The 26,163-nt window shown below is 42.0% G+C and overlaps 1 protein-coding gene across 5 annotated transcripts in view; it reads right to left on the bottom strand.

Moving 5' to 3' along the window:
* Nucleotides 1-26,163, bottom strand: part of FTO (FTO alpha-ketoglutarate dependent dioxygenase) — a 393,904-nt gene that overhangs the window by 331,570 nt on the left and 36,171 nt on the right. The window lies entirely within an intron of this gene.

The raw sequence follows: 26,163 nt of genomic DNA, 5'->3' as shown, positions 1-26,163 counted from the left end.
TTTCTCCATTTACAAAGCTGCCTACCCGTTCCAACAGGGTCCTACTACACAGAATTGCCCCTCTGGGAAACAGTCAGAGAATCTAAAAAAAAAAAAAAAAGCACAAGATCCCCTTGGCATCATCTTCTGGCTTAGGAAATAACCATTTCCCCTTCTACCTAAAAGGGAGCCACAACCCCACGTCTCAGCATTGTCTCCGGAAGGGTAGAAATGCCCAGCGGTCATGTTGTTGAGTCAAATGGCATTTACCTATTCAAATGGCATTTACCTGTGCCTGGTACTGTACTAGGAATGTTAACATTTATTACCTCTTCTAAATGCAAAGAGTTTAAAACTTGAGCTCTATCAGAAGACAGGCAGATATGGAAATGGTCAAAATTCACGCAGCCTCTTCTGAGACTAACCACATGAAGGATCAAAGGATGTCATGTACTTAGACCATTTTAGAAAAGGCAAAAAACTGTGATGTCGCCAGTGTGGAAGGAACTCCCAAATGTTGGAGATGTGTATCAGTCACCGAGAATCTACCAAATACACTATGTGCCTAGGCCAGCGCTGGGTATGTGGTAAAACATCACCACAGCAGCTAACAATAACATCGCTTGAGCATTTAGTATGTATCAGGCACTATACTAAGTGCCTTAACCTGTATCAACTCATTTAACCTCAAATCAACCTCGTGAACAATCCAGCCAGAACTTCGGCATGGCATTGGGCAGGGGGTGGATATATGAGTCTTATTACAGTGGAAAGTCAAAACTTTTTCTATGAAACTGTTATTTTTGGATGATGTCTGGGGATACTTTAGGCCAGTAAACAATGTATCCCTTGATTATTATTAAATTGTTCGAAATATCCTCAGACCCTGACTTGTAAACATTATAAAACCTAACCTGTAAATGGAGTTATGCTGAACACTTCATATCACAATAACCACAAGGAAATTACTTTCCTGGATGCATCATTAAAATTGAGGAGTCCCATGGGCTTAATAATGGTACCTTTAAAAGAGGTACCTTCCTGTTTAAAAAAAAAAAAAAAATCCATAACGTGAGCCTTGCTCCAAAGTAGCACTGAAAAAAAAAAAACACAAAAAAAAGGAAAGGAAAGTCAGATCATAGCCTTTTAATTGAAGTTTCACATCTAAAGGTTCAACACGAAATCCACTGCTTACTGATTAAGAAAATAATTCTAAACAGTGTCAAAATTAGTCTTCATATTTACTGAGAACAAAAGGGTTCCCATCTTTAAGGTCAGATTAAGGTAATAGGCTGGATTGAGCCATCTATCAGGTAAAATAAATGCTTCTGGACAGTGCCTAGACTTACCAGGGTCAAGAATTCCTAAGCAAAACACCACTTATAACAGAGCAGGTCAGCGCAGAGGCCTGACCCAGCGGGGGGATACCCTGTAGCCTGTAGGTCTAGAAGGCTACCCTGCAAATTCTCGCCAGACGCTTAATCAATATCATGCCTTAGGACCTGAACTGCTACTATAAAATCAATATTACCTTTATTTTAAGTAGCAGGAGGAACAATGAGATTATCTTGTTCCTTACAAGTCTGTCATGGAAAATCTGGCTCATGGTGTGTGTCGTCTTCTGTTTTTGCCTGCAAGGAACTCGTTTTGTGGGGCTTGGAGACAGTCTGGCACTGCAACCCAGAAATAAGAGAGGTGAAGGAGTAACACTTTAGCTCAGAAAAGGCTGGGGCCTGAAAATACATTACAACCTACAGAACAAACAGCAAAGCTTCCAGAGAGGAGCTCCGAGGCTTAAACCCACCAGCTCCCACCAGTTCCATGCTCATGAGTCTCCAAAGTTAGATCTCCAGCCCGGAGCTTCAGATTCTCCCTACCTCACAGCCTCCCGGCAGCCCCTCGGATGCCAAACAGGGGGCAGGTGTGTGAACGTCCCAAGGAGAACACCTGATTTCGCACCCGCACCTGCTCCCCGCTCAGCCTTCTGGTCTCAGTACGGGGTCACAATCCAGTGGGTCACGTCAAAAACGTGGAAGCTATCCTTGATTCCTCTGTTCTTTCAAAACTCTCTCAAACCCTGTCAGCTTTGCCTCCCAAGTACAGCAGAAATCCCTCCCCTTCTCTCCACGTCCATAATCACCACCTGGGCCAAGCCATGAGCCACCCTCCTGATGTCTCCCCCTTATTGTGCGCTGACCCTCCAATATTTCCACACAGCAGCCAGAGTGAGCTTTCAAAACTGCAAATCCAATGCGGGCACTCTACACACGCTCTACATCTTGAAACCCTTCCATGGGTTCCCATCAGGCTTGGAATAAAACGGAATCTTTACCACAGCCTAGAAGGCCCTAACATGACCTGGCCTCCTTCTTTCTCCCTGTTATCTCTTTCTCTTTAAGTTCTGGCCACTGACCCTCTCTGTTCCTCCTGCATGCAAAGCTTATCGGCACCTCAGAGCCTTGTCCCCGTGGCTGGAAAGAATATCCTCATTACCCCTGGGATCTCACATGGAAAGCCACTTCGGATCACTCCATCTACAGCAGCCCCTCCCCTCAGTCATTATCAAAGCATGGCATCCCACCACTATTACTCCACTATTCCTCTGTATTTATCATCTTTAACACTGTTTACTTATTTCCTGCCTTTGAGAGAATGTTAACCTCCGTGAGAGGAGGGACTTTGGTCTGTTTGTCACCACCAAATCCCCAGAGTATATAGTACAGCACTGAGCACATAATAGGCCTCAGTTAAGACCCGCTGAATGAATACCCGGTGGCACCTGGAAATCTGTTACTGATACCAGTCAGGCTAAAAGTCTCTCTCCTCAGAGTCTTATGGTCAGAGACAGAACTGAAGAACAGAGAAACCTCTGACCTGCCCTATATGGGATCAAACATTTCTAACGTTTTCCATTTGAAAACTGTGCTGTTCAGGGGGTAGGGGGTGCCTAGGTGGCTCAGTCGGTTGAGCGTCCGACTTTGGCTCAGGTCATGATCTCACGGTTCGTGAGTTCGAGCCTCGCGTTGGGCTCTGTGATGACAGCCCGGAGCCTGGAGCCTGCTTAGGATTCTGTGTCTATTTATAAACAATAAAAAAAAATTTCTTTTAAACAATAAGAAGAAATAAATTCTCGGCTTTGCATAGGATCTTCACTCCCAATCTGAGCAGCAATGAATGCTCAAAGGTTCTTTTTTTTTTTTTTTTTTTCACTAAAAAGTAAATTATATTTGGCCCCATTTTTAGAGATGAGAAAATGCAGCCTTAGGTCCATAACTTTCCGGAAGTGAAGCCAGTGAGTGGCAGAGGCAGAATTTAAATCTACACCATTCAAACTAGAAAATCCTGACTCTTTCCATGTCTTCTTACTCTTTCAGCAACAACAAAAAAAGAAACATACCAATATTATCTTCTTTCTACTGTTTCGATTTGGGCATATATACATCCCTTCACAAATGGATCCATATCATATTTCACTGATACTGAGTCCTCAGACCATAAACTTGGTATATAACGGGTTCCTACATTACAAACAGTAAACTCCTTTAAAAGTTCCCTTACTTATGGGGCGCCTGGGTGGCTCAGTTGGTTAAGCGGCCAACTTTGGCTCAGGTCATGATCTCGTGATTCATGAGCTCAAGCCCGAGCTGCTGTCAGCACAGAACCCCCTTCAGATCCTCTGTCCCCCTCTCTCTGTCCCTCCCCTGCTTGCGCACATGCACTCTCTCTCTTTCAAAATAAAACATTTAAAAAAAAGTTCCTTTTCTTATAATCTACAGACAAAATATTACAGGTGCAAAGGAGTGTCTCACCAAAGTTTCCCTTCCAACATTATTACCTTGACTTTACAAATGACAGAAAATTATCAATTTTAGGTCAATGTGATCAGGGGAACAAAGAACCTAGTTCAGCATAACACACGCCAAGCATCCAGGGCTTTCATGACAGACACCAAAGCCCACAAGGTCAGATGATCCCCTTGGCAGGCCAAGGTCAATGGTCAACCTGAGCTTCCTTATTAATACACGATGCTATCCTTTCTACTACCAGTAAAAAGCAAAAGCAAAGGGGCGCCTGGGTGGCTCAGTCGGTTGAGCGTCCGACTTCAGCTCAGGTCACGATCTCGCGGTCCGGGAGTTCGAGCCCCGCGTCAGGCTCTGGGCTGATGGCTCAGAGCCTGGAGCCTGCTTCCGATTCTGTGTCTCCCTCTCTCTCTGCCCCTCCCCCATTCATGCTCTGTCTCTCTCTGTCTCAAAAATAAATAAATGTTAAAAAAAAAAAATTAAAAAAAAAAAGAAATTGAAAAAAAAAAAGCAAAAGCAAAAACATTACATTAAAACACCTTCCCAACACAATCTGTGAGTTTTGTATATAAATCACAGGTAAAATTAAATTTAATAAATCAAATTATTTCTTGTCAAACTTTATTCATCATAACAATACATATTTTCAAAAACACTCCATAATACCATGAAATCTAAAAAGGTTTATTTCTAAAAGAAAAATTTACATACAAAATTCCATGTAGAAGGGCAAAACAAATTGGTCTGACATGTTCATTTTAGCCCTTTCTATACTGGAAGATATTAGAAATTCTCTAACTGTATCAGCTCACATAAATATCTTCCAGATCTTTCCTAAGTAAGCCAGACACTTCTTCCATTATATTAATTTTCTCTGTGGATCATTATTAAATAAATTCACCACAAGCCAATTTAAAACGGCACAGCATGAAAAAATAAATACATCACATATTGTGTTTGAAAGTAAGAACATATCAGGCTATTTGGTGCTTCTGCTAGTCAAGCCTCTGTTTTTACAGATAATAAAATGAGGGCTTTCGAGGCATGTTAAATCATGAGATATTGATTAAATTAAACTCTAAACTTGTAGTGGCAAGAAACCAGGACTTTTTAGTCTCTCTTAAGGACTGATTAAAACTTGGCTCTTAGTAAGGGTGTCTACAAAAGGAGGCTCGCTTTTGTGAAAGGCTCCTGCAAACAACAAAATACCATCAAATCAATACTCTTTCCCTTCTTTATATCCCTTCTCCTTTCTTCCTTCCTCTCTCTCTCTTTTTTTTTTCTCTCTGTTTTGCTTTTAAGATCACAGAATGGTGCATGGTGTGGCGTCAGGTTCAGCCCAAAACGATAAAACCCCACTCTCTCTCCTCCCCACCCTAGCATGCTCTACGGATGTAAATATTTCATGGTATTACCATCATTCACTCGGTGCTTATATTGTCTGATCAAGCCTCTATTTCTGTCTGTTAGATACTCTGGAGGATAGCGTTTTTTCATGTCTGCTGCTCAGTCACATAAAGCCCTTGCTTCTCAAAGGTTCTTCAAAGTTCAATAATTTATTAAACACTGCTGGGGTCGGTAAGCACTCACAGAAATGCATAACTACAGAATATGTGGAACTATTAAAGAGTTTCTTTAATAAAGAAGGTGACTTTAGAGAAAGTGACAGCATTGTTGCTTACACTAGAGTGGCATACTCCGAACGGAAGCTATCCTGTGCTAAGAGGCAAGAACTTAAAATAAACACAAGGACTTGTTACAGGGAACAGTCAGGAAGCAGACACACTGTGAAATAGGCCATCTACACAAGTCCAAAATCAGAAATCAAGTTCCAGGCCCTTCCTCAATAGGACTAGTCAGGTCTCCTTTTCTTCTCTTTCTAAATACAGCTGAGAATTTACAATTTCAGTAAAGGACTTTCGAAGCTGTACACCAATGACATTTTTTACTTAACAATGTTACTCCCAAAGCCTACTCGTTATACTTATTCCTTCCTACTGATCTCTGAGCATTAAAGCTCTGAGGACACTGAAACAGAAATACACAGCACACATATACAAGCAAAGTAATAAAAATTTGAGTAGTACGCTCTAATCAGCGAGTATTTATTGAATTCAGATTTGCCGGGAGTCACAGGGAATACATAAGCAGACTAATACATCACTCTACGTTCACAAGCTACAAAATCTAGTTGGGTGACGAAGCAGACGTTGAATGCTCAGAATAAGACCCAAAATGGTATAGAATTCATTGCTAAACTGAGCCAAAGTTTTTGAGGGCCACGGTATTTCAGAGAAGGTGGAACAGATATATCTGAGGGACAGTAGTCGAGGAAGATGTTAAGGAAGAAGTTACATTCTACATATTAAATTTTGCTTTATTGTTCTGATTTCCAAATCAACCGTAGGAAAAGAAACTCTGACACCCAAATTAATGATTAACACAACAAATTGCCTTTCATTTAAACATGGCAGATAAAAAACATACACTTGGCTCCCTCCCAAAACCAAGAGAATGAGAGAGAAGATATCAGCGGATGAAAAATGTCAACCCCACATCCTGGAAGGCAGAAAGGGAATGCTAGCTAGCGCAACAGAACAGGAAAAGTTGAAGCCTGTTGGTAGGGCAGGGATTGGGGGAGATAAGAGGAAGACCAGTAAATAGTGAGCTGATTTTTGCCACCATCTCCAGAAAGGCTCAGGAATCACAGGAACCAGGGACCTCTGGAGGCGAGTGCATTTCAGAAGTAGAGGTGAAAACAGACAGCCTGGTCAGAAGTCTATGAGTAGAAGTTAGACCTCACATCCTTCCCTCAATCCCAATAGCCAGGCAACCAGCACAACCCTGACCCAGGGAGGAATGAATGGTTTACGGTGTGAAAGCAGTAGACACACAGAAGTCTGGATCCTGGAGTACCCAAGCCAGCTGAGAACAGAAGTGAGGGCGCCGTGCTTGCTAAGACCTTCTTTTTCTCTCCAGGGCTCCAAACATTCATGATGAAGGACTTGGAGGTGTCAGTTTTCGTCCCTTGTGCTGGGCACTCAGTGGACCCTTCTGATTTCAAAAATCATTCCTATCTTTTAGATCAAGGAAATTACCCTGTATTATTTCTTTGATCATTTCTTCTCTTCTGTATTTTGGTTCTCATCCTACAACCTTGTAGAGTGAGATACTGGACCACCGGGACAGATTCTCTATTTTTATACCCTTCCTCTCTTCTCTTCCATTGCGTTACTTTTTTGTTCTACGTGTTTTCTAATCCTATTGGAGTTTTGCTTTTTGTTATTATATTTTGGATTTCTGAGAGTTCTTTCTTGCTCTCTAAATGTTCTTTTTTTTTTATACTTTACAATGGGAAATTCTAAACACACAGTAGAGAGAACCGTAGAGTAAGCCCTCATGTACTCATTACACAGCCTCAACAATTACCAACATTTTACTCATCTTAACTCACCTGTTCTCCAATCCTACCTTTTTTTCTGAATTACTTCAAAGCAAGCCTCAGACATCATAAGCTTTCCACTATAGTTCTTTGGTATGTACCTCTAATATATAAAGACGACCTTTCTTTAAAAATATCACCATAATACATGATCACAACAGAATTAACAGTATGAACATTCCTTTTTAGAAACTTCTTGTTCCTGTTTCATGAAGTACCTTTCCTCACCTAAGAATACCGTAACTTGTTTTGAAGTTTTGTCTTCTACTCTCTACATCGTACTGCTTCTCTGTATTCCCTTCCTTCCATTCCTTGCTTTGTATTGTCCTATTTTTTGGAGGCATCCTTCCATGTTTGGTGATCCTTGCCTATCAATTATAAGTTCAAGTGAGGCCACACCACACAAATGAAATTGGAAGCTATATGTGCAGAAACTGAGTTTGTCAACTGGTGGGCCTTGCTGTAGGGTGATATGATGGAAGCCTATCCTTTTCTTTAGATATCCCCAAATATCAACCTGTATATTTTTCTTCAGGCCGCTCAACTTCCTTGAAGAGGAATCGGCACATTTCCTTCTCTGATTACATCAGCTATGTAACTACTCTAAATAACAGAGATCACAAAGGGCAGGCCCTAGGCTGCTTCCAGCCTGCGGAAGTAAATGTGGCTTATTTGGACCATATAAGTTTTATTTTATTCTTTATTTTATTTTATTTTATTTTATTCATATTTTAGAAAGAGAGGGAGAATATGAGTGGGGTAGAGGGGCAGAGGGAGAGAGAGAGAGAGACAGAGAGAGAGAGAGAGAGAGAGAGAGAGAGGATCTCAAACGGCTCCACACTCACTGCAGATCCCAAAGCAGGGCTCGATCCCATGACCCCGGGATCATGACCTGAACCAAAATTAAGAGTTGGGCGCTCAACCAACTGAGCCACCCTGGCACCTCTGGACCACATAAGTTTTACAATTCAATTCACAAACAGCTCTTTACAATAAAGAGCTTTCAAATAAAAATCCACATTTTGAGCTTCTTTCAAAAAAAAAAAAATGTAAGTATCTGCAAATACCAGGCCCACATTAACACACCAAAGCTAGGTTACAGCTGGCCCCTCTAGGTAGTGTATGTACTTCTGGTTTCCCCACTGGCACCACCAGTCATGTGGTCTCTCCTAAACTGAGACAGAGTTGCCACTTTCATTAATCATCTTCCTTATCTGGCCCATGTAGGTGGGCAAAGTTTAAGATCCCTGCTATAATGAAATGTGAACTGATAAAAGGAAAAGACGTGCAAAATATAGTTAGATTTATTTTATTGTGGGGTATCCTGGAAAAAGGATGGATGATCCAAAGGAAGAGTGAGATTAGGTAAAATACATCCCAGCACTAGGCAACAAAAAGGGACCTTGTATATTTCGTGTCTCAGGAAATAAACAGCAGTCCAACCCCTCAATACCCTCACTACAACCCAAATCAGCTCTTTTCAAAGGGTCATATGCCAAAGACCCAGATTTTAGCTGCAAGACATACACACGCACACACAGAGGAGAAAGGAAGAAACAGAGATTTATCCTTTATATACCTACAGGGAAAGGAAATTCTCAAAGATGCTTTTCTTCCACAAAAGGGCAGGCAGATTATAATGCTTTAGAGGCATGAAGACAGATCAAGTTCTGAATTCATACACTTATAAAAGCCCTGAAGGCTCTTTTCTTAAATTATACACTTGGCATTATATAAACATGTACATATAGGTGTGTACATACACACACTCATATATGACACAACCAAGCTTAGCAAACACATCAGGTAAAGTCCTAGAAGTTTCCAAAGACAGTTTAGACGCATTACAGTGACTTGCTAAAACTCAGAATGATCAGCCCTTAAAAATATCCGGTGACTTTTTTTTTTTTTTTTTTTTTTTTTTTACTGGATAGAAACTAGGATTTCACTAGTTTCAGACTTAAAAGCCATCCCCATGACTCCTGGCTATATACCTATTAGCTAAAAATAACAATGCTACAAAACTTGCTTTTGAATTAACAGCCCTGTCATTTATCCTTTAAATGTTTATCTCCTTTGGTCACAATTTTATTGTAGTTAAACAGCAACTAGTGTGTGACCACAAGCATTCAAAGGCTCTGAGTACACAAAGAGCACACTGTTCTGTTTTCCAGCTGAATGGACTTTTCCGTGTGTGAACAAAAGACAAGGTCCTGCTATTCTCCAAATTAAAAGGCAAGAAACAGCAAGGAAAAACACTGCACAGAAAACCTCTCTCTTGGTTCACTTTACAAATGCTAATGAAACAGTGAACCAAATAGCTGCTTTTCTCCTTCTAAAGTTTTTAAAGTCATGAAAAATAATTACATGTCTCAGCATCTCTTTTAAAAGGGTTGTGTTAATAATAATTGGCAACCCACTGTAGCTAATACAGTACATTTGATCTAATATGGATAATATTAGAGAAAGGATGGCCCCATGCAAACCTTGTGGCTTAAAACCAGAAATCAGGCAAAATATAAACAGCGCTATCGTACAAGGGAACTGAAAGCACTGAAAAGACTTGACATTTGAAACCTGAAATTTTCAAAAGCTCCCTGGGTCCTTACGAAAACAAATGAAGCTGAATCCTTAAGGCGCTCTACTAAGCTGAGAAAAGAGGCTGTTGCTGCCACCAGCACTAGAAAGTGGTGAGGGCTCCCTGACCTAAGTCTTAGAGACGGCCACTAAGACTGGTGATCATTTCCCCGAATGAGTTACTCCCTGGTCCAGCCCACTGGCTATTTTGCCTCTCGTGTATCTTTCATGTATCTCTCATGTCTTTAGTTCTTAAATCAATGAATGCATTATCTTTTTGGTAGGTTGCTTTAATTTGCGGGATTGAAAGAAGGAAGAGTGAGGGAGCTTTCGATTTTGACAGTGTGATTTAGAATGAGAGCAGGAGTCCAAGGGCTCGGGATTTATTTTCCTCTGCTGCAATGCGTACAAACCATGCATCACCTAAGGTTTGGCTTGCAAGTGACAGAAAACTCAAAATGACAGTGGCTCAGCCAGACTGGGGTGTTAGTTCTCATACTGTCTGGAGTGACTCAAGCCACCGCCGCCCGCTTACCCACTCCGCTACCCCTAAGGACTGGCCCTCGCTCCCAAGATCCAAATGCAGCACCGACATCCCAGGCAGCAAGATAAAAAGAAGGGCCTAGGAAGAAAAGGGCAGAAGGCATACACAGCACCTTTCTCTTAAGGGAACATCCCAGAAACTACCAGAGGATACATCCTCTTATTAGCCACATGACCACACCTAAGCTGTGCAGGAGACTGGGAAATGCAGCCTGCGTTCTGGGTAGCTAAGTACACTTGAAAAACCATGACAGGAGAAGGCAACGGGGACTTGGGGTTTTTTCCAAAGTCCCTACCATGAGGAGATTTCCAAGTTTTATAAAACTGGAAATTGTTGATGATTTTACTTAAAAAAAAAAAAAAAAATTCAGAATAGGAAACTTGCAAATGTTCCAAACAGAAGAGCCACAGAAATATAGAGACTTGACAATGGAGCCCTTGAACTACTCCCTATAATCCTCAAGTATACCTCAATGATCTGCATCAGACAGCTGAACATTCTCATGTTCTTCCTCCCTCGGGAGTGAGTGTCCTGTTCCTGTGACTCCCACAGACCTGGAGGGACTCTCCGGGTCATGTCAACTGCCCAAGTGCCTCAGCCCTGCAGCCCAATCACCTCCCATCATTAAGAAAGAGGAGCCTCTCACATCTAAGGGGCAAATCTCACATAAATGACATTTGGCTGATGCCCAAAGGTGACAGGGATGAGAGCGGGATAAATAAAGAATAATGTGGAAGCCAGTTGGGGCAGTCTTTCATTATAGCTCTTTCAAGAGCTATTAATCTTGGTCATAGTCAGTCGGCTAAAAATAATTACTTCTTCTAACACATGTTGTACATGCCAACTAGCCACAGTAACAGGTCAGCCCTTCTACCTGGGCAAGAAGACATGGCCCCTGGCTTGCCCACAGCCATCAGATCAGGCTGCACAGTTGTGCCAGCACAAGCTTCTCTTCAGGCTAACCGAACAATACCATCAAGAGGAAGAATCACTATCAGCAATATTGGCATGCTGTCAGTAAGTGGTAGAAGTACCCGGAAGACTAAAGACAATCGGGAATATTTTCCAAGAAGATCTCTTACTTCCTTTGATCATAATGAAGGGGGATAAAATTTTAAACACTTAAGCATTATCTTTTTTTCCAAAGTATTTCACTGTTGAGGTATTTTAATGGGGCGTAGTATGTCCTGACTCACCAGCAATTTCTAGACACCGCCCCCTCCCCCCGTTGGAGTCCAAGGTATCTTTGAGCCTGTAAGTCAGTTTCGTTTATGGAAAATGCTTCGGGCCTGAAATTCTAACTTGCAGATTCAGCTCAAATTAAACAGCTGAGTAATCTCGAAGAAGCCAACAAACTCTCTGGGCCTCACCACGGCTCAGCTGTACTCGGGGAAACTGACTCAGAAAAAGTCATGTGGTTCTTCACAGGTTAACCGTACAAATGGATGGGCTTACACAAACCCACAGTAAGTGGCATCGCATCATCACCATCATCGATCTCAACTTCTAAAACTCATATGGAGGGCCTACCTGGGGGGATTATGGGAGGATTCACAGCAGGGTTTAAGTCATAGACATTTCCAAACCCAAGTTTCACGGCCAAGGCACGGAAGATATAAAAATTAAACAAAGACAAAATTGCACAAAGCGAGGTGCCCTGTCACGCAAACGGTGAGCAAACAGGAGCAGCCGCTGGCTGGGGGTCACGCAGTAGCGAGCGGCAGGAACAGGAAGAAAGTGGAAGCTCTTTTAAATGACAACACAGCAGCCAGGTCTCCAGGGGTTGGAAAGACAGCCTGGGACTCCTAGCTTCATGTGACGGCAGAAAGATGCACAAGTAGGGAGAAGGGGAGTTGCTTCTACAGCCCCACACTTAGCCCAGTGACCTCTTTTGCAAAGAGACCTCTGAATTACAGTAGGGGGCACTGTGTCAAACACCGTGAACAAGAGCTGCTCACCTCTCAGGGTGGTGGTCTCACCGAGGAACGAGGGGCGTAGGCTGGAGGCTTTACGATAATTAGGTGAGACACAAACCAAAGTGGCACCAAATAATAAGAAGCAGGAGTTACAGTCAAATTACGGGACCTCCTAGGACCATGAAAAATCCCAGCCGGTATTTTGCAAATTACATGAAGTTAATGTTATGAAGCATGCACCCAGATACAAAACTTGGAAGACTTTTTCAGTGACACCACCAACAAAGAACTGTAAGTTCCTAGAGGGACAGCTATAAATCTCAGAACATTTTCATACAACTCTTATAACATTTCGTACTTCATTCATCCTTATAGGGTCTGATGAAATAAATGCCCGCATTGAAAACCTATCCTGGGATTTTTTTTTTTTTTTTTAAGCCCTCAAAGAAGGATTCTTTAAAAAAAAGAAGCACATCTGACTATGCAAATTTTACTTGCAAACTCTTTATACCTTGGGGGAAATGCGTTTACTTTTATTATAACTATAAAACTTCATTTATCATTTCACAGGAGACATTAAAATAATTGTGGGCAATGTGATACTGTCCTTTGCAAGCCACATTCCTGCCCTGCAGATAGACAGATAGACTGCTACCACACAGCCGGGTTAGAAGATGGTGTTAAAATTACTGTGGAACCACATAATTGTTCCGTCATTAGTTTTTGGCAGGGTGGGGGTGGGGGTGGGGGGGTTGCTGCTGGAGAAGGGATGAGTCTCCAAATTATTCCACGTGGATTGAAAAGGGGTTATGCATAAACATGGGCTAGACTGGTTGTTGAGCTGTGGTATAGGAATCAACTTAACTTAAAAACAATTCTTTTTTTAAATACTTGAAGACTGTCTTCTTGAGTTAAAATTCCCCAAAACAAAACTGATTTAGAGACAACTCCCCTTTGACCCAGATCTTTTACTTAGATGCATAGATGGATATACCATACCCTGCTCACCCATTCATCAGTTGATGGACATTTGCATTGTTTCCACTTTTTTGACTATTATGAATAATGCTGCTATAAAAAAAAAAGTGTATAAAAAAGGTCTAACCCTGCACAAAGCTCTCTCCTATGACTTGGCCTACCCAAACTTCTCCTCCTAAAAAGGTAACTACCTGTACCTGAATCTTTCCAGACATTCTCTATCTTTACGCAAGCATTCTACATAAATAGTAACAAGTATTCTGCATCCTGCTTTTTTAATTTAAATATCTTGAAGACGGTTTCGTATTGGCACATGTACAAGTGTCTCTTCTTTTTTTTTTTTTTTTTTAATTTTTTTTTTACAACGTTTATTTATTTTTTGGGACAGAGAGAGACAGAGCATGAACGGGGGAGGGGCAGAGAGAGAGGGAGACACAGAATCGGAAACAGGCTCCAGGCTCTGAGCCATCAGCCCAGAGCCCGACGCGGGGCTCGAACTCACGGACCGCGAGATCGTGACCTGGCTGAAGTCGGACGCTTAACCGACTGCGCCACCCAGGCGCCCCAAGTGTCTCTTCTTAAAGGTACTGGGGCAGTTCACCAGCTATGTCTTCCTGAATTTTTTTAACATGTCCCTTTCTGATGGACAGTTCACACTGTTTCTTATGTTTTGCCACTATAAATAATGCCACAGTGAATATTCTTGTGCATATGTCCTTGTGCACCTGTCAGTATACAAAGTGGAATAAATTCATGTAGAATAGGGTCAGAGGGAATTTGAATATAAGTCAATTTGTTTCCAAAAAATTTTTATTCAAGAAGAAACAACAGAAGAGATTCAAATCCTAACTGCTACTTGACTAAGAGGGTATATAATCAGCAGCATAACCAAAAAATGAGCAATCCACTGTGTAATTACTTTTAATATCTTTATTGAGATATAATTCACAAAACATAAAATCCATCCATTTAGAGCATACACTTCAATGGTTTTTAGTATATTCACAGAATTTTGCAATCATCATGGCAATCTAAGTTTAGAACTTCGCCATTACCCTAAAAAGAACCCCCGCCCCCACCAGCAGTCCCCCCGCCCCCCCCACCCCCCTCCACCCCCCCCCCACCTCCCCCCACCAATTCCTGCCTTGCCCCACTCCCAGCCCCAGGCAATCATTAATCTGCTTTCTGTCTCTGTGGATTTGCCTATTAGAGACCTTTCACATAAATGGAATCATACAATCTGTAGGCTTTTGTGTTTGCCTTTCACTTAGCATAATGTTTTCAAGGTTTATCAGTGTTGCAGCACACATCAGTAGCTCACGCCTTTTTACTGCAGAATAATATTTCATCATAGGGATACACGACATTTTGTTTATCCATTCATCAGTTGATGGATATTTTGAGTTGTTTCTACTCCGGGCTATAATGAGTAATGTTGCTCTGAGCATTTGTGTAAAACCGTTTTTGTGTGGACATGCCCTCATTTCCCATGGGTATGTATCTGTGAGTGAGCAAATGAATGAGCGAGTGAATCTATAGAAACTCTCATGAAAATAATCAAAAAAGAAAAAGAAACCTGGGTGTTGCCCGGGGAAAAGGAGAAAACATCAACAATGAATAGATTTACAAAAAGACTCTACGGATACTGTGATACCAGAGCAGAAGTTAATACCTTTAAAACCTTTCAAAATAGGACATTTATTTTGAAAATGAGTATAAAATGAGATGAATGTCCATATCTATGAGGTTTAAAAAAAATCCACAACTGTCACCAGCCAAGAGAACAGAGGAGGAAAACTTCTATTTCTTCAAACCTATGGCCTTCCGTGATTTCTTCTCAGTTCTCATCTTCTAAAATGTCATATCTCCCATGTTCTGTACGAAATTGAATCACATAACTTTTCTGCCCTTGTGCCGTGTTATGCACCATGCTAGGCAGAAAGACAGATTACAAGTTAATTACACAGATTAATAAAACCTTTGACTTCTGGTTCTTGAGGAACTCACATTTTAGTGAAGGTGATACTTTTTGGTAATAGTGTATGTATGGAGATTTTAAAACAGGGGTCAGCAAACATTTCCTGCAAAAGACCATACAATAAATATTTTAGGCTTTGTAGGCCACATATAGCCCCTTACTGAATACCCTCCTTCTTCTTTTCTTTACAATCTATTAAAAATGTAAAAACCTTTCTTAGCTCGAGGGCCACCCTCCGGTATAAACTATAAGCAAAGAGAAAAATTACAGGTTTTATAATCTTACCAATTAAACATGCTACATACAATTAAATATTCATTACTTTTGAATTACATGAATTACAATAGCCTCACCTCTGGTTTTCCTTACTAATTATTCTCTCATTTCCATGAGTCTATTTATACCAAAGTTATTTCTCCCAGAGATTCCTCGGTCATTGATGAAATAAACTCTTTCTCTCCCTATATTAGGTCTACCCTCCAATTCCCAATTGAAACTACATTCTGCAAAGCTAGCTGAAATCTTGCAGAATATCAGGGACTGGATAATACACACACACACACACACACACACACACACATCCTTTCCTGCACTAATCCCTCTGTGTTAGTAAAAACGGTCCAGTCTCCATCGTGAGTAAACTCTCAAATCTCAGGGGGTCTATACAACAAAGGTCCACATTGCTCAAATTCCGTGTCCACTATGGGCCAGTGGGGGAAGGGATGGGCTCTGCCCCACAGTCATTCACGGACCCAACCTAATGTAGACTCCACAATCTAGAACACATGGCCCCCAAGGTCACTGTGGCAGGGAAAGCGAATATATGCAAATGGTACCCCAGTTCTTAAATGTCTTGACCAGAAAATGATACCTGCTACTTCCCCTTACATTTCATCGATCTGAAGTAACCACATGATCCCACCTCACTATAAGAAAGCCAGGAGTTATAATCTTCCAGCGTGCTCAGGAAGAAGAGGAAAAACTAGGAGTTGAACCGAAAAAGCTAACGCAGATACAGGGATGCCAGAGACAATCTCACTACGGCTAGGTGTGCCTCATTGATCTCACGTTTTAAGTTATGCAGCATGATTGCTAAGGTGAGGCGTACAGACAACCCAGGCATAAATAAATCTACATTCATCATCCTTACACTTTCCAGGCTAATAAAACTAGGACATACCACGTTCCTGACTTCGGTGCAGCAGAAATGAACAAGATTTACCCAGTTGTCTCTGGTATCATGTTATAGGGCTTATCCTATGAGCAGTTCCAAGATTAATCAAATTTTAGGCTTATCCAAAGCAACATAACCCTCATACAACACCATCAATAGCAAATATGCGTTGAAATGCATACCTGAGAACACAATGAGAAAGTGGTAACAGATCATTTTGATAAAAAGACCCTGTGCATCTTCCTCTAAGACCCCATGCCTCTCCTATACGCCCTACACTCTCTTTAAGGGCCTATCACATAAAATCTATCTTTACCTCTGCACATACACAATGTCATGCTCAGTACTTTGCGCCTCGTAAGGTGTTCAATAAAAACTTCTTTCTTTGAATGAAACAATGAGGGAAGTGACTCAATGAAATTACAGTGGAGCTGAATCCCGTTATAGCATTGCCTCTTTCACAGCAACATTTGAGGGCTAAAAGGCTGGGACAGAAATAGCGGCATGTTTCCCAGAAGAATCAGAGAAGGGATGTGGAGTGGATAGCCAAGTTGGACTTTGGCTCACAATGCCCCAAGGACACTGACAAATAGCCCAATAATAACCCATCTGAGTCTCAGAAGTCACTCCTTAGAGCTGCTCTCTAAAAGCCAAAGGGAATTATTCATTAGCAAGTGTGAATAACACTGGATACCACCAGCAGATTGTGTTTGGCTTTACTGAATTATTCATTAGCATTTGTGAGAAATGTACAATCCAAAGGGTGTTAAACCAATCCGGATTGTTCAGCAATGTTTGTTTTCCTTTAAAAAGATTAAAAAGAAAAACTCACCTCCAAGCCACAGTTCTTGTATTTAGGACCGGTTATAAATCTGGCCAAACAAGTAGGTGAAGAGTAGGAAATCAAGTAAGAAAGGGGTATCAGCGATCTTAATTAATATTCATCATTATAATGACAGGCAGGAGACTGAACCAATGTTTGTTTACCTGTCCACATCTTGCCTTTTTAGATGTTGTATGGTCAAAGACAGTAGGAGCTCCACAATGAGATTCATATGTGGAGGGGGAAAAAATTCCTTTGAGTCCTGTCACAGAGCAGATGCAAATTTAATTACTGTGCGTTAAGCTTTCCATCTTGTCGAAGTGTCCTTGGAAAGCAACTGTAAACAAGAAGCACTCGGCAATCAGGTGTCAGGGGCTCATTTGATCTGCTACAAAATATGTCACAAATCCCTGGCAGAAAGTGAGTCGGGAAAGGGAACAAAGAGAGAGAACTGACAGTGTTGGAGGCAAATCTTGGGGGTGTGCCTGTTAGCGCTGGGGACTGCTCCCTCTCCGGGCTCCAAGTTCCCAGAGAAAATGCTACCTGCCTGACAACGTTCTCTCATCTCACATTTGTTATACATTTTCCTGTGGTCTGCAGAAATCACCACCACAACTGGGGAGTCAACTGGAGAGATACTAAGCACAATTAAATTACTCGAGACTAAAGAAAACCTAGCGTGAGCTGATTTTTTTTTTTTTAAGACGATTGGAGAAAGCGGGAAATTAATGCAGAATCGAAATTCGAGTAAAAGAGAGCTTATCAGCCAGCAGTCTCAGAAAACCCTAGGCCTAGCTGCATTTCCATCTTTTTAGTGTGCCCCTAATTGCATAAGAAGAATGTTCCATTCTATGAAGCTCGGGGTCTGAACCTGAGCTGTCAAATGCCCTGCTGTTTCTATGATAATGGGTGCCGCATTTGTAGGCAAGTGAAAGGAAGTGATCCCTGAGTGTACACAATTTGTAATTCTGCAAAGAGCCTGTAGCCTTCCTGAAGGGAGCCCACATCCAGAGACACTGCTCACTTCTACAAGGCAACTTGCGGAAAACAGGAGTACTGCGCTCGCAACCAAACCATGATTCCGGAAGTGCTCTTGGTGGAATTATTTCTTGAGTACTTTAAGTTGTATTGACTCAAATTGAACTCTCCCCACTACTATAATGAATTAACCACTTCCAAATGGAGGGGACGCGATATGAAAGCAACCAAACTCTATTAAACTTGAAGCCAAATTAACCAATCTCTAAGCTTCAACTTCTTTACCTCTAACATCAGGGGGAAAATGGCAACGATGTAGGGCTCCTGTGAGAATTGCAGAAAATAACACATGTAGGTTACAGCCAATATTACTGTATTACAGAACAGGGAAATTAATATTAATAATACAATCATTATTTGCCTCGTAACACAAGTATTCCCATGATAATAAATTGTTATTAAAATTGTCCCTAAAATATGAAGGCAACACAATCTGGTTATTTTACTACCTGTCTAGATGAGCCCGGAAGTTCTTTCTGCTCACTTTACAATAGTTAAATAAGCGAGAAGGAGGTTATCAAAGACTCATCTAAGTTTCCAGAGAATTGATCTATTATCTAAACATCAGCCCATGAGCAAGGAGGAACAGAAGTAGAGAGTAAAAGACCAAAAAAAAAGGCAATTGGAATCCTCAGAGTACAGATCCCATTTACTTTTTAATCTTCTGTTGCTTAATCTTCCTTATATACGTCTTAGGTGCCTTCTAAGAGGACACAGAACAGAACCAAAAGGAGACACCTAGTGGCCAAGTCAGTTTCCATGCAGATTACAGTTTAACAGCAAATAATGTTAACTAACTTTATCGTCTGAAACCCTAATCTCTTTTTAAACCCCCTCTTAAGCATGTGATGGTATATGGAGAACAAGGGAGGGAGAAACATGAGAGAAAGAGAAATATAAGGAAGAGAGACATGTAAGTACAAAAGAAATGTATTTCTTCAATACATTGAATTATGTATTCAATGAAGCTGGATTTGAACTCCTATGTTAGCCTGAGATTCACTGCTTCTAGACATAGGGGAGGGCCCAATCACGGAAAGAAGGGCGGCTTCTGGACTTAAACACGCCTGGGTTCAAGTTCCAGCTGTGCTCCCTACTCGCCGATAGAGCACTACTTTCAAGCCTGTGCCGCATCACGCAGCATGCAAAAATGATAATTGCAAGGCGCGGTGCAGTAACCAGAAGAGGCTGCTGGGCTGGAGCTGAAGGGCCCAGAGGATCCAGCTGCCCCAATCCCTACCTGCTCACTCCAAGAGCTAAGAGCTAAACTACAGATCGTTACAGTCTCTGACCCATTCAAGGCACAACAGTGGGATGTGCTCCTTGAACAATCCACTCAACGTTATTGGGCCTTGGTTGCCTCATCTGTGAAATGGGGCAAATAATCCCACTTCGCAAATTCTCTGCGAGAATTAAATCAGATAACGTTATCAATAAAATGCCTGGCACATACCAGGCCATCAATAAATTTTTAGTTTCTTCTTTCCATGCTACTTCTTTCAGTATCATTGCAAGAGAACAGTATCTCAACAAGCCAACTTCCAAAGCGACATTATAATTTATAAGTAATAGCAATAAGCATAGCTACTGTTTAATTGAGTGCATATTATAAACCAGACAAGTGTGCGGTTGTTACGTCACTGAACCCGTTACAACCACCTTAGATGGTGGGTATAGTAGATATACCACCTGGTGCCCACCCAGCATCTATTTTGACAACTGTTCTCATCAACAAAATCCTGATTTTGACTCAGGCAACAGCGGGCCCACCTAAAAAGTTTGCCTTCCCCGACTGCCTGGCAGCTAGGGTAGCTTTGTGGCAAAGTTCTAGCTGATGAAACACAAGTGTAAACCTACTATTGTTTTCCTAACAACAACAACAAAAAAGCCTTTCTACCCTCTCCTTCCTGCATGGACCTTGGACCACTGGCTGAGGGTCTACCCATCACCTTTAAGTGAAACCTCATGCTGACTGATGTAAGCCACCTCTAGGATAGCCCTCAATAATTCCTAATTCCTGGTGTTCAGACCCTTCGTGGAATTCTTCCTCTTGAGCACAGGTTGGGCCTAGTGACTCACTTCTAACAAAAAAAAAAAAAAAAAAAAAATACTACAGGAGTGATGCGATGTTACTTCCAAGATTAGGTTACAAAAAGACTGAAACTTCTTGTCTCTCCCTCTCTCACACACACTCACAGAGACAACATGGGGGAAGCTAACTGCCACGTTGCAAACTGCCCTAAGGAGAGGCCCGTGTGGCGAGGGACTGATGTCTCCTGCAGCCAACAGCCTCCGGCCAACGGCCACAAGAGTGAGCTTGAAAACAGATCCCCTCCTACCTCGCTCTGGTCTTAAAATAATTGGGGCGCCTGGGTGGCTCAGTCGGTTAAGCGTCGGAAGCTTCATTTCAGCTCAGGTCATGATCTCACGGTGGTGGAATCGAGCCCCGTGTCAGGCTCCGTGCCGAGCGTGGAGCCTGCTCAGGATTCTCTCTCTCCCTCTCCCCCTGCCCCAAACCCGCTCACATGCTCACTCGCTCTCTCTCTCTTTCAAATAAATAAAAATAAGTAAATAACTTAAAAAATAAAATAACCACAGTCCCAGCCACCACCTTGAATGCAGCCTTATGAGAGACCTTGAGCCAGAGGCACTCCGCTAAGCTGTATCTGTGTGACCCACAGAACATGTCACATAACAAATACTTGTCGTTTCAAGCCAAGAAGTTCTGTGGTAATCTGTCACATAGCAATGACAGAGTCTATTTGCCATCTTTCAATGAAATTCTATGCGGAGAATGGCAAGGCAGGATGCTAAAAAGATCCTGGCTCCTCGTGACCTCCTTGGGCAGTTTCACCACTACCTGTCTCATGAGTCAGGTGGAAAAAAAAAAAAAAAAGTCCGTAATTCATTAAGCAGTTAAAACCAATTCTAAGTGATAAGTTGTCATCACTATTATGATCGCCATTCCTGGGTAACATCTAATGAGTTTATATAACGAAAACATAAAAAGAAAGCAATGGTCCTCAGATTTCAATTCAGTGGAATAAGCAAAGAAACAAAAAAGAATTTAGCGGAAGTTCCTGGTAAGCATAATATTCCATGAAAAAGGGTGGATTACAAAAGCACACAGGATGACTCCATTGTTTAAAACATATGCACACAAAGATATTCACATAAATGCACAGGGAAAAAAAGTCTTGAAGGTCATAGACCGGGGATCGGCAAATTTTTTTCTGTAAAGGGCCAGAGAGTAAATACCTCAGGCTTTGGAGACCATCGGTTTGGCATAGCTCCTCACGTCCACCATTCCAGTATGAAAGTGGGCATATACCGTATGGAGAAGCATAAACGTGAATGCATTCCGGTAAGACTTTATTTATGGAAACTACATTTTAAATTTCCTATTATTTTCACATGTCACAAAATAGTACTTCTCCTTTAGATTTTGTTGCAACCATTCAAAAACATAAATACCATTCTTAGCTGAGGGGCCATAAGAAAACAGGTCGAGGCCAGATTTGCCCTATAGGCTATACGTAGCTAGGTGACTAACCCCATTTGGCTAGGGCCAACATGTTCACAGTGGTTCTGTTTATCTGGGAAGTAAGACTAAGGATGCCTTTCCCTTTCTCTTCAAACCTTTCGGCACTGTCTGAATGTATCATCATATATTTTATAATTAGAATACACAGGGAAACTGTGTTCACTTTGACATGGGCAGGGGACTGAGGAAAAGTGTCTACGGAGACACGGAGACTCTGAAACGCACTGAAAAAGTGACAGACCAGGTAACCACCAGATCAGCAATAAAAACTGTCAGCTAAGCCACAGATAACATTTTCAGTGGTCCTCACGATGCTCCAAAGTGGACAGAAACAATGTATCTATTTGAAAACAAGCCAATATGAGATGGAGAATCGAAACAGACTGAGGAACCGTACTGTGAAATGTGCATGTTTCCGCACAAAAAAATAAAACTACACCACAATGAGCAGAAACACACACACAAAAAACTGAAAATTTTATAAAAAGCACTTCTTCATCGTGTGTGCACGTCAGAAGGTTCATGTTTTCAGAATGTGTTCTATTCACTTAGCAGAAATGCACCCTGGAGATACAATTCATTATAAAATTCTTATCGCCAATTTTTGTCCAAGTATATGTAAAATTCTTCAGGGTTATAAAACAGATGTAACCGATGACATCCAGTCACTATGTCCAGCTCTTAAAAAAAATACACTCTACACCTACCCAGGTAGCTACATGTGTAATATTCAGCTTTGCAGGCACAATGTCATAAAGCCGTTCTAGCTGTCACCAATCCTGTAGAAAAACAATACGACAGGAAAAACACAAGTTCTGGTGTTTCTTGTTAACATTTACCGTATGATCCTAGGGTTACAGATGACACTGCTAAATATTCATGTCAGAATACAAGGCAGGCATATCTTTCTAATTTTGAAAAGACTATATCTAAAGTATGGAAGAAAGGCAACCCAATTATCTTAATTCCTTCAAAGCAAGTGACTTTCGGTTTGCCCTCTGGTCCTTATATTCTTGTTCCTCCTGTAGATCTACGATAGCTCTCTGGTAATCGAATTTGTATTTCTTCCTCTTTTTTTGTAAATAAACAAAGTACTTTTAAACACATGCAAATATTTTTCAAGACAATATAACCATTAGAAAAGCCCACGAACAAGGAGCAGTCATCTCATAAAATGGTTAATTTTATGTCATGTGAATTATACCTCAATTTTTTTTTAATGCAGGCAAACAAACAAACAAACAAACAAAAAATCACACTGATTTAAAAGAAAATGTGGAGATGGGAAATATCCCTGATGTAGCTCTAACTATCTGATGGAAAAGCTCTTTCATTCTTTTTGGATGACCTGTTGTTTTGAACTATCCCTGCCTCTTCTCCACCTCTTATTTACACGTATACTAGGCATCTTGTTTCATCTGTCTGATGACTTGGGAGTTTTCATCTATGAAATAAGAGTAAGAATGTTTTTCTTCGACTACACTGAGGAATTGTGAGAATTAAATCAGAGAGGTAAAAAGGAGGACAAGTACAAGTACGGGCAAGGGAGTGAAGAAATTGGAACCCTTTTGTCCATTACTCCTGGGCATGTACTACAGCAGAGCTGCTGTGGAAACAGTCCAGCAGGTCCCTCCAAAAGTTAAACGAACGGTTGCCACATGACTCAGCAATTCCGCTCCTATCCATATGCCCAAGAGAAATGAAAACATGTGTCTACACAAAAACTTGTGCATGGATGTTTACAGCGGCATCATCCAGAATAGCCCTAAAGTGGAAAGACCCATGTGTCCATCGAGTGATGAATGGACAAACTGTGGTACATCCAAAAAATGGGAGTATTATCTGGCCATGAAAATAAGGCACTGATAGATTCGACAACATGGATGAACCCTGAAAACAGAGATTATGCTAAGTGAAAGAAGCTAGTCACGAGAGACCACATATTAAATGACTCCATTGATATAAAATGTCTCTAATAGGCAAATCTATAAACACAGAAAGTAGATTCTCAGTTGCTTAGGGCTGGGAGTGTTGGTTGATAGGAGTGAATGGAGAGTGACAGCTGATGAGTACAAGGGTTTTTTTCCGGAGATGTGAATGTTCTAAAATTAGCTTTCAGTGGTGATGGTCCCACAACTCTGCATAAGCTGAAAAAAACTGAATTCTATATGTTAAATGGGTAAACTATGTATGTTAAAATGGGTAAAGTTGCTTTTTTAAATGTTTATTTAGTTTTATTTTGAGAGACAGAGAGAGTGTGAGCAGGGGAGGGGCAGAGAGTGGGGGAGAGAGAGAATCCCAAGCAGGCTCCATACTGTCAGCACAGAGCCCCAAAGTGGGGCTTGATCTCATGGCTCATGAAATCATGACCTGAGCCAAAATAAAGAGTCGGACGCTCAGACGACTGAGCCACCCAGGCGCCCTCAATAAAGCTGTTTTTGAAAAAGAAAGAGTGGGGGCGCCTGGGTGGCGCAGTCGGTTAAGCGTCCGACTTCAGCCAGGTCACGATCTCGCGGTCCATGAGTTCGAGCCCCGCGTCGGGCTCTGGGCTGATGGCTCAGAGCCTGGAGCCTGTTTCCGATTCTGTGTCTCCCTCTCTCTCTGCCCCTCCCCTGTTCATGTTCTGTCTCTCTGTCCCAAAAATAAATAAACGTTGAAAAAAAAAAAAAAATTAAAAAAAAAAAAAAAAGAAAAAGAAAGAGTGGTCATCTCAAAGTGGGGAAGTTGAGGAGGAATAAGGGGGACAGCTGCTATTTTCCATTATAATCCCTCTGTGTAATGGGATGATTTCTAGCATGCTATTAACGTGGCTAAAAAATTGCTGGAAAAAGCACCCGCAAAACTGCGCAGACCGCACTGAATACACGTTCTTTCCTCATAAAGTCAGCCCGACAGAACCAATGTATGTTTCCCTGGAGGGCACCACGCAGGCAAAATAAACGAAGGCTCATACTGCCGCTGGGTAACAAGGAGCACCAGCATACACACATAAGTGCGAGGGAGCGGGTGTGAGTGTGTGTGGTTGTGTGTGCACACGCACATATGAATCTCCCTCACACAGACATCAGGAAAATGTGTCCATCACGCAAAATTAAAAATACGTATCACGAGAGGCCTTCTGTCGGCATGAACTGCACTTAGCACTGCGGGGACAGATGCAGACAGGGTTCCTGCTCTCCAGGGACTTGTCACCAAAGAGACAGACCAAGGACACCAATGCAACAGCGAGGCACAAAGTGAACTGGTAAATGGGCACAACGGAAGGAAGGATTTGCAGAGGCGGAAACTCTAGAGCTAAATCTCAAGAAGGAGCTGGACTTGCCCCCCAGTGCGTGGCGGGGGGGGAGGGGGTGGAGGAGGACAGTGGGTTCGAGGGATGAAGTGAAGTTGAAGGGGTGTCCCTGACAAAATAAACAGAGGGACCTGGGAGGGGGAGGGCAGGTGGGGGCAGGGCCGGGAAGGGAAAGGGAAGTTAGATATCAGCCTGGAAATAAAAGGACACCTACGCACCTGTGGCACCTGCACTTGATCCTACAGGCAATAGGATCACATTTAACTAAGACCCACGATGAACTGAGAGCAGCCCAATAAGAAAAGCCATCTTATTAGCTAAGTAGACTATGGACCAGCAAAGAGGGCAGATGCTGGGGGAGAAGGGAAGAAGAGTGATGAGAAAACCAGTTAGGAGGCTGCTGCCATTTTGCTGGAAGGAGGTATTTTGAGAGGATCTGAATTGAAGCAGAGGTGGCAGGAATGAGGGGTCAGATTTTAGAGCTGCTCCTAGACCGGAAGACGTGTGCCTGACTGAAGAGAGATGGTGACACAACGGGTGATCCCAAGATTTCCAGAAAGGACTCCGCACCGACCAGGGTACGGGCAGAAATTGTTCACTGATGGTGCAGTATTTCAGAGACACGAAGCCAGGAGCCTGACTTGGTTTGTCCCATCACAGCAGAGCTGAGAAGAGTCTGGTGGACTTTCCTCGGTACGACGGACTCAGGAGCGAGGCAGCCTGTGTTTCAACCTAGCTCTCCCAGCTACTAGCTGCAGGTCTCCAAGCACATTATTAACCTTTCTGTCCCCAGTCTCTTCACCTGAAAAGAGGAGATAACAGTAAGATCTATTTCACGGGAGTAACATGTACTTTAAAGTAAGAGCCTTTAAAGTAAAAGCTCTTAGAAAAGAGCCTTGCGGGTATTCAACGCCCCATCAGTGCTGGCTGTTTCCACTAACATGTCTACACGGCGACGTATTATTTCCTTCCGTTTCATAAAATAAGAAACTGAGGCTCAGGAAAACCCTGTCTCTTACACTGCCAGTCAGAGGCAGGAACTTGTATCTGCCTGTCTTCGAAGACGATGCTATTGGCC

The sequence above is a fragment of the Leopardus geoffroyi genome, chromosome E2 (assembly GCF_018350155.1).
Source record: "Leopardus geoffroyi isolate Oge1 chromosome E2, O.geoffroyi_Oge1_pat1.0, whole genome shotgun sequence".
NCBI classification, from domain to species: domain Eukaryota; kingdom Metazoa; phylum Chordata; class Mammalia; order Carnivora; family Felidae; genus Leopardus; species Leopardus geoffroyi.
Note: the sequence above shows the minus strand (reverse complement) of the source record. Positions and strands in the feature narration are given on the sequence as shown.